The 11,732-nt window shown below is 46.7% G+C and overlaps 1 long non-coding RNA gene across 1 annotated transcript in view; it reads left to right on the top strand.

The window, feature by feature from the left end:
• The first annotated feature begins 778 nt into the window (after positions 1-778).
• Positions 779-11,732, top strand: part of LOC118013152 — a 33,069-nt gene continuing 22,115 nt past the window's right edge. The window contains exon 1 of the long non-coding RNA XR_004679935.1: positions 779-890. This is a non-coding gene — a long non-coding RNA (uncharacterized LOC118013152). The remainder of the gene's footprint in view (positions 891-11,732) is intronic.

Raw genomic sequence — 11,732 nt, 5'->3', positions numbered from 1 at the left:
AGGTTTGCCAGAGGCTTAGCTACTTTATTAGCCCTCTCAAGCTACCAGCTCTTGAATGTATTTATTAATTCCACTGTTTTTACATCCTCTAATTTATTTATTTCTGCTTTTATCTTTATTATTTCCTTCCTCCTATTTTCCTGTGCAATTTTTTTGCTCTTTTTCTAAACTGTTAAGCTCAATGTTTAGTTTAGTTTATTGGCCTTAAATGTTAACGGTGAGAGGTAAAGGCTGTTGGACGTCTGTCAAAAGCCCTTTTCTCTGAGCTAGAGACAGGGAGGGAACGGAAAGTGGGGACTGCCGGGACCCCAAAGCCAAGAAAGCCGAGGGTGGCAATGAACGTTTTTCTCTTGCACTTCAGCGCTTTGCCCGAAGCGTTTCTCCACAGCGGGGCAGTAGGGAGCAAGGAGTGTGGGAGCGGGCTTGCGGGAGCCCCGGGATTCGGCCGTGCGGGGGGCCACTGTGCAGATTGTGTGTGTGAGCCCTCCAGCAGCCCGCCTGCTGTCGGTGCGGGCGCCGGGCTTCTGGTTCTTGTTCCCTGGTGTTTGCTTTCTCTGGGTCTTGCTTTCCTTCCTGCTCGCCACAGCGGTGAGGAAGTTCAGCTCTCTGCACCACGGTTTGAGGCCACGCCCAAAATTGCCTGACTCCCTCCAGGGGTCAGGCCGAAGGAGTCTTTGAGCTTTGACCTCAAGCTGGGACGTGTCTGCTGCCCCCGTCACCGTCATTCCCTCCTCTTATCTGCCTCAAGGGTTTTCACATGAGAGGCTCAAGGCACAGACTGGCTGGCTTACAGTCGCAGGAGGAGTGGAAGGAGATGGCTGGCACCCTTGAATTGTTTTAGAGATGTGTGTGGAGGAGGACGAGGACGAGGACGAGGAGGAGGAGGAAAGGTACAAAATGGGAGTAGGGGACAAAGAAAGGTATCCCCAGGGAAAAGAGTAAGTCGGGATGGGGAAGGCCCATACTTTCCTTCCCCAGCCCAGAGATCCTGCCTCTGAATATCCCCCATCAAAAACTTGTTTCTTCCACCCTGGCTCCTGTTAGGAATCAGTAGGGGGCAGCAGTCCCAATCCTAAGTGTAGGGACAATAGGAGGTGCCTAATGCCTACAATCCCGGTAAGATCCGACATCTATCCACCCACCCCTCTGCTCCCTGCTCTTCACCCACACTAGCCCTCTTTCCCTCCTCAAATGTGCCAAACTCTTTCCCAACTCCTGGCCTTTGTACATTCTTGGCCCTCTGCTGGGAGCACGCCTCTTCTGGCTCTTCTCATGGCTGGCTCTTTCTCTCAAGTTAGGTCTCAGCTCCAATGAACTGTCACCTGCTTAGAGAGGCCTTCCCTGACCACCTTAGCCTCCCGAAACATTGCCCACCCCCACCCCAAGCTACTCTTAATCACATTTTCTTCTCGAAAATCTTATTTGTTTACTGGTCTGTCTCCACCTGAATGGAAGCTCCACTAGGCCAGGGATCTTACTGCCTTGTTCACTGCCGTATGTCTAAGTGCCCTTAGCCAGTGTTCAGCTTACAGTACACGCTCAATAGATCTGTCCTGAAGCAATGAATGAACCCGTGTGCCAAGCTGTGTGCTGGTGGTACAAACCTAGAGGGAGCTCATAGCACAGTGGGAGAGAAGGATTTGTAAATGGATAATTACTAAATGATGGGAGGCACATGTCCTGTAACATCATAGGCTGTGCCTCTGTGTTCAGAGAGGCCTGGTTTTAAATCCTGGCTCTGGGGCGCCTGGGTGGCTCAGTCAGTTAAGCGTCTGCCTTGGGCTCAGGTCATGATCCTAGGGTCCTGGGATCGAGCCTGGCAGCAGGCTCCCTGCTCAGCGGGGAGTCTGCTTCTCCCTCTCCCTCTGCTCCCCCTGCTTGTGCATTCGTGCACCCTCTCTCTCTCTTTCTGTCAAATAAATAAGTAAAATCTTAAAAAAAAAAAACAACCCTGGCTCTACCACTTACTAGATACATGACTTTGGGTAGTTGCTCAACCTGTCTGGCTCAGTTTCCTCATTTGTAAGATGAGGATAATAATAATAATAAAATGATAATACTGATCCCATAGGATTGTTATGAACGTGATATGTAGATAAAGGGACAATACCCTGTTCGATACATGGGAGTTATTATTATTGAGTATGGTACACACTTAGAGACTATGCCGTGATTCTAAATCTTTTTCATTGTTGTTGCTTTTGTCTACCTTTGGCTCCAGTTGCTCTAATGGAGAGCAGTCCAGACCTGGAAGGAGCCGCAGTGGTGTTCATTAATGGCAAGCCCATTCAAAATAGCTTGGGCCGGGCTGGTGGAACTGGGAAGTGCTTCTCTGAGAGAGAGGGGTGCCTCCTACTTTCCGTTCCATCTTACAAAGCCGGGCCAGGATTGGGAAATTAATTCAGGTCTTTAAATGCTGATAAATGCAGAGGCACTTACTACTAATATTTCAATCAAGTGTCAAGATAGAACTGATTAAAAGAGGATTCAGAAGCTTCTAGTTGATGGAGGTTGTATCCCTTAACCATTCTAATGTAAGACATCATTTTAATTTTTTGTTTATTTGACCCCAGTAAATGCTACATTACTAATGCTATAAGAGAAAAAACGTACAATTTGTACAGTGCCATTTTGCATTCATTTGAAAGAGGAATGTATTTTTAATGCATTTGGCATCCTTCTGGCTCTCCTTAATAATTATAGGACTAATTAAACATATACTTGTAAGCAATCAGTGTCAGAGCTAAAAGGGACTGTAGCGATTATTCAGGCGAACGCTTCATTTTGTGGAGGAAAAACTGAGGCCAGGTGTCTTGCTGGAGGACATCAGCCTTGAAGAAAGCAGTGTTAGGACGTTTAGTCTGGTGGCATATTAACAAGCCTCCCCTTGTTCTGCTAACAACGGAGCCTCCACCTTTCTGTTCTGGGCCGTCCCCCCCGCCCCCCGGGTTCCCATTTCATTCATTCAACAAAGCAATCGAGGGCCTACTGTGTGCCACCCTCGTTGTTCGGCTGGCAGTCTGGAAGAGAGACAGACAAAAAGACCAGCAAACGGGGAAGCATCCAGGAGGCTTACCTGATCCAGACCGGAGAGGGAGGGGGGATGGGAGGAGGCTGTCATCTACCGCTTCTTGTCATTCCATCTAGACCGGGGAGAGCCGAAGTTTGGGTGGGAGTCGCCCATGTGAGCCGGGGTGGGAGAGAAGCCACGGGTTCTGGTCAGAGGCTTACTGCGCACAAAGGTCAGGCACTAGGAGAGGCCGTGGTGTGGCTGTAACAAGGAATGAAGTACTGATACCTGCCACCACATGGAGGAACCTCAAAGACAGGATGCTCAGTAAAACAAGCCTGCCACGAAAGAACAAATGTATGATTCCATGTCTAGGAAAAGTCCAGGATAGGGAAAGCCATGGAGACAGAAAGTAGATTGATGAGTGGTTGCCTAGAGCTGGGACAGCTGGGGAGGGGGTTGGGAGGGCAATGGATAAGGGGCGTGGAGTTTCTCTTTGGAGTAATGAAAATGTTCGGAAATTGTGGCGATAAATGCACAATTCTGTGAACGTACAAGAGGCCACTGAAGTGTACACTTAAAAAAAGAAAACAGAATGTGTCATGCTCTAGAAACTAAAAGACATGCTATGGCCAGAGGATAGAGAGAGGGGGAAGGTATGGCAAGAGATACGGTTAGAGAGATCTTATTACGACTCAAAGCTGACATTTAGAGGGCACGTTTTCAGTACGATGTATGTATTGACAAAATATTCAAAAACAACCCTAGAAGGGATGGAACCGTAATTATCTCATTTTACAGATGGGAAAAGTAAGACTCAGGGAGGTTCATGTGCTCAGTTACATAGCTACCAAAAGTGGTAAAGCTGAGATTTGAACCCAGCCAGTCTTGCTCCTCGGTCTGACCTAATATTACACTGTAAGTGAAAGCAAGATCTGATCACGAAGGGCCTTGGAAACCATGCGAAAGAGTTTTAATTTTTGATTCAGGTCCCTTTGAAGTGTTTTAAACAGAGGTGATAAGATCAGATCTGTGTTGGAAGACATTGATTGCATTCTTGTTGCCATGTGACCGAATGGATTAGGGAGGAGTGACTCGATCAGAAGCAGTGAGTTCTGTAAGGAGTTGGTCTGAACTTGGGTGCCTGGAGTGAGAATGGCAGTAACAATGGGGATGAAGAGAAGTGGATGGATTTCAGAAATGTTTAGGAGAATTCACTGACAGGACTTGCTGGTTGACTGAATGTCGGAGAGTAGGAGTTGAGGCTGACTCAGGATCTCCCTTGGGCAGCTGGGTGATGCTTTCTCTGAGATCGTGACAAAAGGACAAATTCAGACTTGGGCATGTTGAGTTAAGTTCAAGTTTAAAAGTTGAGGAAGAAGCTGGATATTAAGGTCCAAAAACCAAAAGGACAGACCACACTAGAAATACATATTTGGGGGGCCCTGGCTGGCTCAGTTGGTAGAGCATGCAACTCTTAATCTCAGAGTTGTGAGTTCAAGCCCCATGTTGGGCATAGAGCTTACTTAAAACAAAAACAAAAACAAAACAAAACAGAAATACACATTTGGGGAGTTATCAGCTTATACATGATGTTTGAAGCTATGGGGGTATGTGGGAATGCTCAGGATGATGCGCCAATTGAGAAGAGAAGCAGGCCTAAGACATAGCTGTGTACCCCACTGTTTAAGGACTGACAGATACGAGGAGCCATAGAGTAGGACAAAAACCAGGAGGATATGGCATTATAGAAGCCAAACGAACAGAATGTTTCAAGAACAAGGGAAGGTTGACTGTGTCACATACATCTGAGAGCTAATGACAGCAAAGTGCCCATTGGGTTTTGCAGTAAGGAGTCCATTGGTAAGTGCAATTTCAGTGGAGTGTGGGAAGAGAAAGACTGATTATGGTCATTGAGAGAGTGATTCATAAAAAGCTTGCTTTTTCTTTTTTCACAGATCCTACCAGCTGATTTTTCTACTTGAGTTTCTCTCTGTCTAGGCTGGTCTCGTCAGCCCTTCTCCCAACCCTAATTTTGGTAGCTCCTGTTGGACACTCAGGCTCCTTTCCCTTTAAAGCTCCATTTTGGAGGTGCCTGGCTGGCTCAGTCAGTAGAGCATGCGACTCTTGATCTCAGGGGGTTGTGAGTTTGAGCCCCATGTTGGGTGTAGAGATTACTTTAAAAAAAAAAAGAAAAGAAAGCTCCATTTTGCTTTAAGGGTTTTGTTTTTGTTTTTGTTTGCTTTAAGGGTTTTCCTGGTGATAACTAAATGGAAACAGGCAGAAGACAAAAAACAAATCTGGAAAAGTGACTTAAGGCTTCTAGAAATCTGATAACTTTCTTATGATTATTTCCTAAAATATTTCTGCAGGTATTATGTGATAAAAGGGTTCTATAATTAAGCTTGTTTTCTTGCTATCTGACATCTGAGAGTCTTTAATATGCTAATACACACCATGAATCTGTCAGTGCCCTGAGCGTAGAATTAATCATGCAGTGTTTCTCAAACTTTCTTGATCATGGAACCCTCTTGTTGAGGAGCATTTGTAGGATTAATTTTCCACAGAAGACACTTTGGGAAAGTCTTACCTGTGTTTATAATTCCAAATACACTTTTCAGATAGTTCTAGAGGTTTAAAAGCCCCCTCACTACTACTCGTCCACTCCTGAGGGTGGAGCTCATGCTCCTTTACCGCCTCTTCCAAGTACCATCCTCTTACTCTTCACCACCATTCAGGTCAAGCCTGAGAGGGAGGTGCATACAGGACTGGAGAAATGGGAGGTTGGGAACCCAGCTAGGAAGCGGGGCTTTATTCATCCATCCATTCATTCAGAGATTTATTGGGTGTGTGCTATGTCCCAGACATGGGGCACAGTCCTGGGGATCTATCAATGAATCTAAAATAGCAAAAAACCCAAACCCAAACCCAGCACAAAAAACTGTTCTCATGGAGCTTGCATTCATAGCAGGGGTGAAAGAGAGTAGACAGAAATACAGAGAGTGATTTAAGGGATGAATACCTAAGTCAAGTAAGGTAGAGGAAGTGAGAATGGATGAGCTAAGCTTCAGGAGTGGGTTTAGGGAAGAGGGAGAGAAATTCCAGTTTCGCAAAGATGACTGAGTGAGGAACCCACCGCAGAGCTTGGCATCACCAGTCCTATTTTGCTTACACTTTTCTCCCTCAGAGAAGCTTTGGACAACTGTTTCTCTGCCTACTCATAAGACCGGTTGGATGGCTTCACGTCTGTTACCTGGGCAAGGATGTCCAGAAAGGCACTGAACATACTGAAGGGCATCGGAGAGATAGTTTTGGACCCCTAACCTGACACAAGTTGAATAATAATGACTTGTCCTGTACGTTGTATTTTTCAAAGTGCTTTTCCGTCCAGGTTATGATTTATTGAAAATTGAGGCTCAGAGACTGGCTTGTGGTAGATCGCACAGCTGCTCAATGTTGGGGCTGGAATATGAATTCAAGTCTTTAGCTAGCAGAACATCCACACACTGGCCACGTTATTGCTGGTTTTTCAGTCCTCATGCTCATGGACATGTCTGGATTATTCCTGTGTGTGTGTGTGTGCACACGCGTATGCGTGCGTGTGCATGTGTGTGTGTAAGCTCCCGTGGGTCTGCATGTGGGGGAGGGGAGAGTTGAGCAGAGGAGGTTGGGAGAATGATTAACTTTCCTTGGTGGGGAGGGAAATGGTCCCTGTTAATGTTTTTGGATTGAATGAAAGAGTTTTCAGGGCAAGGGCCAAGTAGCGATTAGATCTTTTCCCTCCAAGTAATCCCCATTCAGGGCTGCGTAAATTGGAATACTGAGCAGAGGGACTGGGAGGCAGCAAACCCTTTAGTCTCTCCCAACTAGCCAGACCCTTTGAATGATGAATTTTGATGGAGTTTGTGTGAAGATTTGGGATTTTAGCTTAAAGGCAGATGTAGTGAACTTGAAGAAGTCTCAGAGGAGACAATGAAAGGCTTGGAGAATTTAATTTGAATGCAAAAGGTGGAAGGGATTGAAATTGTTCTGTCGAGAGCTGCCTCCTTCTTGCATCACCTCTGGTCACTTCCTGCTTTACACTTTGTGTGGCAGCCATACTGAAATGCCCACCACGTTTCCCATCACTCCCAGCCTTTCCGTGCCACTTGCCGCCATCATGCCTGTGCGTCATGTGGTGCAGTATGCCCAGAATGCCCCTTTCTCCACATAGCCATCCTTTGCTCAGAGGCAGCACTTACTCTTTGTGGTATCCAGCACTGTGCTAACTGTGTTAGAGGCAGTAGATCATTTAATCCTCATAGAAACCTTCTGAGGTGGCTTCTGTTACCTCCACTTTATGTTCAAGTCAGTGAGACTTAGAGAAGTATGGTAACTTGCTCAAAGCTACACAGCTTGTAAGAGGAGCCAGAATTTGAACCCAGATATTTCTCTCTCTCTCTTTTTAAAGATTTTATTAATACATTTGAGAGAGAGAGAGATAGTGAGCAGGAGCGGGGGAGAGGGAGGGGCTGAGGGGGAAGGAGAAGCAGACTTCCCGCAGAGCAAGGAGCCCGATGCGGGACTCGATCCCAGGAGCCTGGGATCATGATTTGAACTGAAGGCAGTTGCCTAACCAACTGAGCCACCCAGGCGTCCCTCATTAGGAAATTTAGAACCAAGTTTGTAGCCCATTTCTAGCAACTACACAAAGACTGAGTGGTGCTTTTTTATGTACGCCAAATATATTTTATGTTTTAGTGTTTTCCTCCTTCAATTTTCCCCTGTGATTGGTTCCCTCAATCATTTATTTTCTGGTTGTGGTATGTGGGTTTTCTTTTTTAGATTTATTTTTTATTCATTTGAGAGAGAGCATGCACAAGCAGTGGGGGAGGGGGGCCCGAGAGAGAGGGAGAAGCAGACTCCCCGCTGAGTAGGGAGCCCGACGTGGGGCTCAATCCCAGGACCCTGAGATCATGACCTGAGCTGAAGTCAGATGTTTAACTGACTGAGCCGCCCAGGCGCCCCAAACCCAGATAGTTCTGATTTCAGAGTCTGACTTCTGTTAGTTTGGGTCCTCTGAGAAGTAGAAGCCAAGATGGGATTAAATGTGCAAGGATTTCACTAGAGGTGATATCAGTAGGAGAGACACTGGGGAGGTTGCTGGAGGAGGCTGAGAGAGCCGTCAGACTGAGAGGCAAAGAGAGGAAAAAAGGTTGGGTAGGAACATCCTAGATGGCCATGCAGTCAAGGAAAGGTTCAGGAAGCCCTTCGCCGAGTCCTTGAGCTGGAGTCTGCTGTCAGTGGAGTCCTACATGTTCCCGCGGCAGGCCTGCCTTCGGGTCCATCATGCGGAGTCCCCCGGCTAGCAGCAGCCAGGGGGGACGTGCCACCTCATGCACACTCCGTGATGAACATAGCACCTCGGGCCCTTGATCAGATTATGTTCTGTGAAGTTCAGGGGTTCTCTCTCGACTGGGCAGATTTTGTCCCAGCAGGGGACAGGAGGCAACATATGGAGATAGCTTTGATTGTCACCAGTAAGGTGGGGGCTGCTCCTGATACCTAGTGAGTAGAGGCCAGGGCTGCTCTTCAACATCCTACAGTGCACAGGACAGCCCTCCCAACATAGAATGATCCAGTCTCCAATTTCGATGATGCTGAGGTTGAGAAACCCTGATGTAGTGGGAGGCCGGCAAGGGGCATTCTCAGGACCACGGCATTCTCCACCTCTCCATCTTGTCCCCTCCTCCAATACACCCTCTCTGCCTTTCCCCCTCCACTCACTCCGGTAGAGGGCCCCCTCTCTTACACTCCAGGCGCTCGGCATGCCTCCTCCCCAGCACTTCCCATTGCTCGTGGCCTCATCTGTCTCCCTGGATGGACTGTGAGGATGTGGACAGCGGGAGCTCCATCTTACTTTGCTTTGTGTCCCTCACATGCAGGCTAGGGTCTGGCCCCTAGTGAGTGTTTATTAAATGAGTGAAGGTGAGAGAAGGCTCTGAAGCCATTTAGTAGCAAATGTTCTATAGGTGACAGGCTGTCACATAGCTCCTTTTCAGGACCCATCTACCCCAGTGGATCCCGTGACTCCCTGCTTAATGACCACCAGTATAACAAATTCCCTCCTGAACAGTTTCACTTGAATGTCCCATAGTAACTCAAAGTCAACATGCCAATAATGAAAGGTATGCTCCTCCCCAAACCTGATTTTCTTTCTCTGTTCCCTTTGTCTGTGAATGGCCGCACAATTTATCCTATTATTAAAACTAGAAACTTGGGAGTCACATCTTTTCCCTCACCTCCCCCTGTCCCCTAAATCACTAAATACTAAGAATTTGACCCTTAGTATCTCTCAAATCTTCCTTCCTGCCTCCATTCTCACCACCATCGCTGTAACACTGGCTCTCATCACTTCTGTTCTGGATGATTGCTCGTCTCCTAACTCATCACCCTGCCACATATCCCCTTCAGATTTACACTCGACACTGCTGCCGGAGTGATAGTCTTAACACATATTTGAGCAGATTATCCTCTTGCTCAAAATCTTTCAAGGGCTTCTTGTGATCTCCAGGATAAAGTCCAAACTTCTTATCACAGCGCCCATGACTTTCATGACCTGGACCCCTGCCTGGCTTTCCAGCCTCATCTCCTATCACTTCCTCACACATACCTTTGGCACTGTTTCTCAGCCGGGGGTGACTTTGCACCCCAGAGAATGTCTGACAATGTCCGGAGACATTTTTGGTTGTCACAGCCCGGGGGAGTGAGGTGCTAGTAGTATTGAGTGGGTGGAATCCAGGGATACCATTTGCTAAACAATCTGCAATGCACAAGACAGCCTCTCACCACAAAGAATTAGCCAGCATGTAAAACGTCATGAGGCATTTCCAGGGCTCCTATAGCTCCCTGGAAGCCTCATGCCCGTTTCACTGGTCTGTGCCTAAAACGTGCCTGGAATGCCTTTCTCTCCCCTTTTCATCTGGCTAACTCCCACTTGCCTTACAAAACTCGATTTAACCCTTGCCTCTTCTGGGAAGCCTTTCCTGACCTCCCAGTCTAAATCAGATGTCCCTCCTTTGTGCTCCTGTGGCTCTCAGGGCCCGCCCCCTCTCATGGTACTTATTAGATAGTACTGCAGTTATTTCATTATCTCTTCCCTGGGGAGACTGAACTCCTTGACATCAGGGAACACAGTTTGTTCACATATGCATCGCCTCTACTTGGCACATGGTAGGTGTTCCAATAAACATTTGAATCCATGAATGAATGACCACACGATCCGAACAAATGATGGCCTCAGATTCGAAAAAAGAATAGAAGTTGTTGCTTGTCATCAGCCTCACCATTGGTCTTCCTTTAGGGAGATGCCTACAATATTTACTGTGATGTTGGGCTAGTCAATTGGTGAGAAGATGAACTAGAAAAATACTCTTTCCATTATCCATCAATATTTTATTGGTCACCTACTATGTGCCAGACACTGAGGTAGACACTGAGGACCTGGCAGTGAATAGGACAGACATTTGTAAGTTGCCTCAAGGAACTTACAAATCGAGCAGGTTATACATGTTTGAAATCTGGTTAGTCTAAGTAGACCACCTTGGGGAATCTCAGTTAAGGGTCTGGAAATAAAATGTATTAGAAAGTTAGAGTGCTTTCCAGTCTGATTTGATTTGCTTGCAGCAAATTGACCACCTTGCAAATCCTTGGTGTAACAGGAATGTCCTTCCCCTGAGCAATACACAGAGCATAAATGCAGCCAAACTATTTCTGGCCCTGACTCTCCAGCCATAGGAAAGACTCTATCTGCAGGGAAGAAAGGAGGTTACTGATCTGAATAAGCTACAAAACAAGTGGAGACCCCCCACTTCCTTAATTGACTTTGTATAAAGAAAATGAAAGCTCATTACCTGTCTTGTCAGTTGCCCCACATCTCTGGAGCTGGGGCAGTGGCTGGATGATGAAAAGCTCCCTAGTGCAGAAACAGTTAACATTAACTTTGGCATGTGTGTCAAGTGAGGTTTGGGCCTGTTATCTCTTTCCTAAGAGTCTCTCAGATTCAACTACAACACTAAGATACCCAAATGCACAGGAGTAAATCTCTACATTTTTAAAGTGGATCTAACCATACTCCTTCGACTTATTCGAGTAGCTTTGGGCTGAACTAATGCTAGGGAAAGATTTATTTGACCATGATTGGGAAAATGCTACGGAAAAGGTAAAGCATTATACTCTGGTATATGAGATAATGGGAGGGATAGTATCTTCTAGATGCCCAGAGAAATTTTCAACTGAGATAACCTTAGGGGTTATTAAGGAGTCTTTGTTTGGGCAGCAGAGAAAACTTTCCCCCATTTCATTCATTTATTCATTTTTAAAGTTCTATTTAAGTAATCTTTGCACCCAACGTGGGGCTTGAACTCATGACCCTGAGATCAAGAGTCGCATGTTCTTCCGACTGAGCCAGCCAGGCACCCCCATTCATTTATTTATTGAGCATGTACTACACATTAGGCACCATGCTGGGTGTTGGAGATACTGCAATGGGTGGGTGGGAGTGTGGACAAAAATCCCTGACCTGATGTAGATTACATACTATTGGGTAAATATTTGGCAAACAAAGGTAAGCTGCCCTGTGTGTGTGCGTGTGCACGCGCGGGGGTGTGTGTGTGTGTGTATGCCTGCTGGGCTTCTGTTCAGCCTCCTTTCACCCTACACCCCTCCCCCTCCAGGGCTGGCA

Source organism: Mirounga leonina, unplaced genomic scaffold (genome assembly GCF_011800145.1).
Source record: "Mirounga leonina isolate KUSES-001 unplaced genomic scaffold, KU_Mleo_1.0 Mir_101664, whole genome shotgun sequence".
Taxonomy (NCBI): domain Eukaryota; kingdom Metazoa; phylum Chordata; class Mammalia; order Carnivora; family Phocidae; genus Mirounga; species Mirounga leonina.
This window is presented reverse-complemented; position numbering and strand designations above follow the sequence as displayed.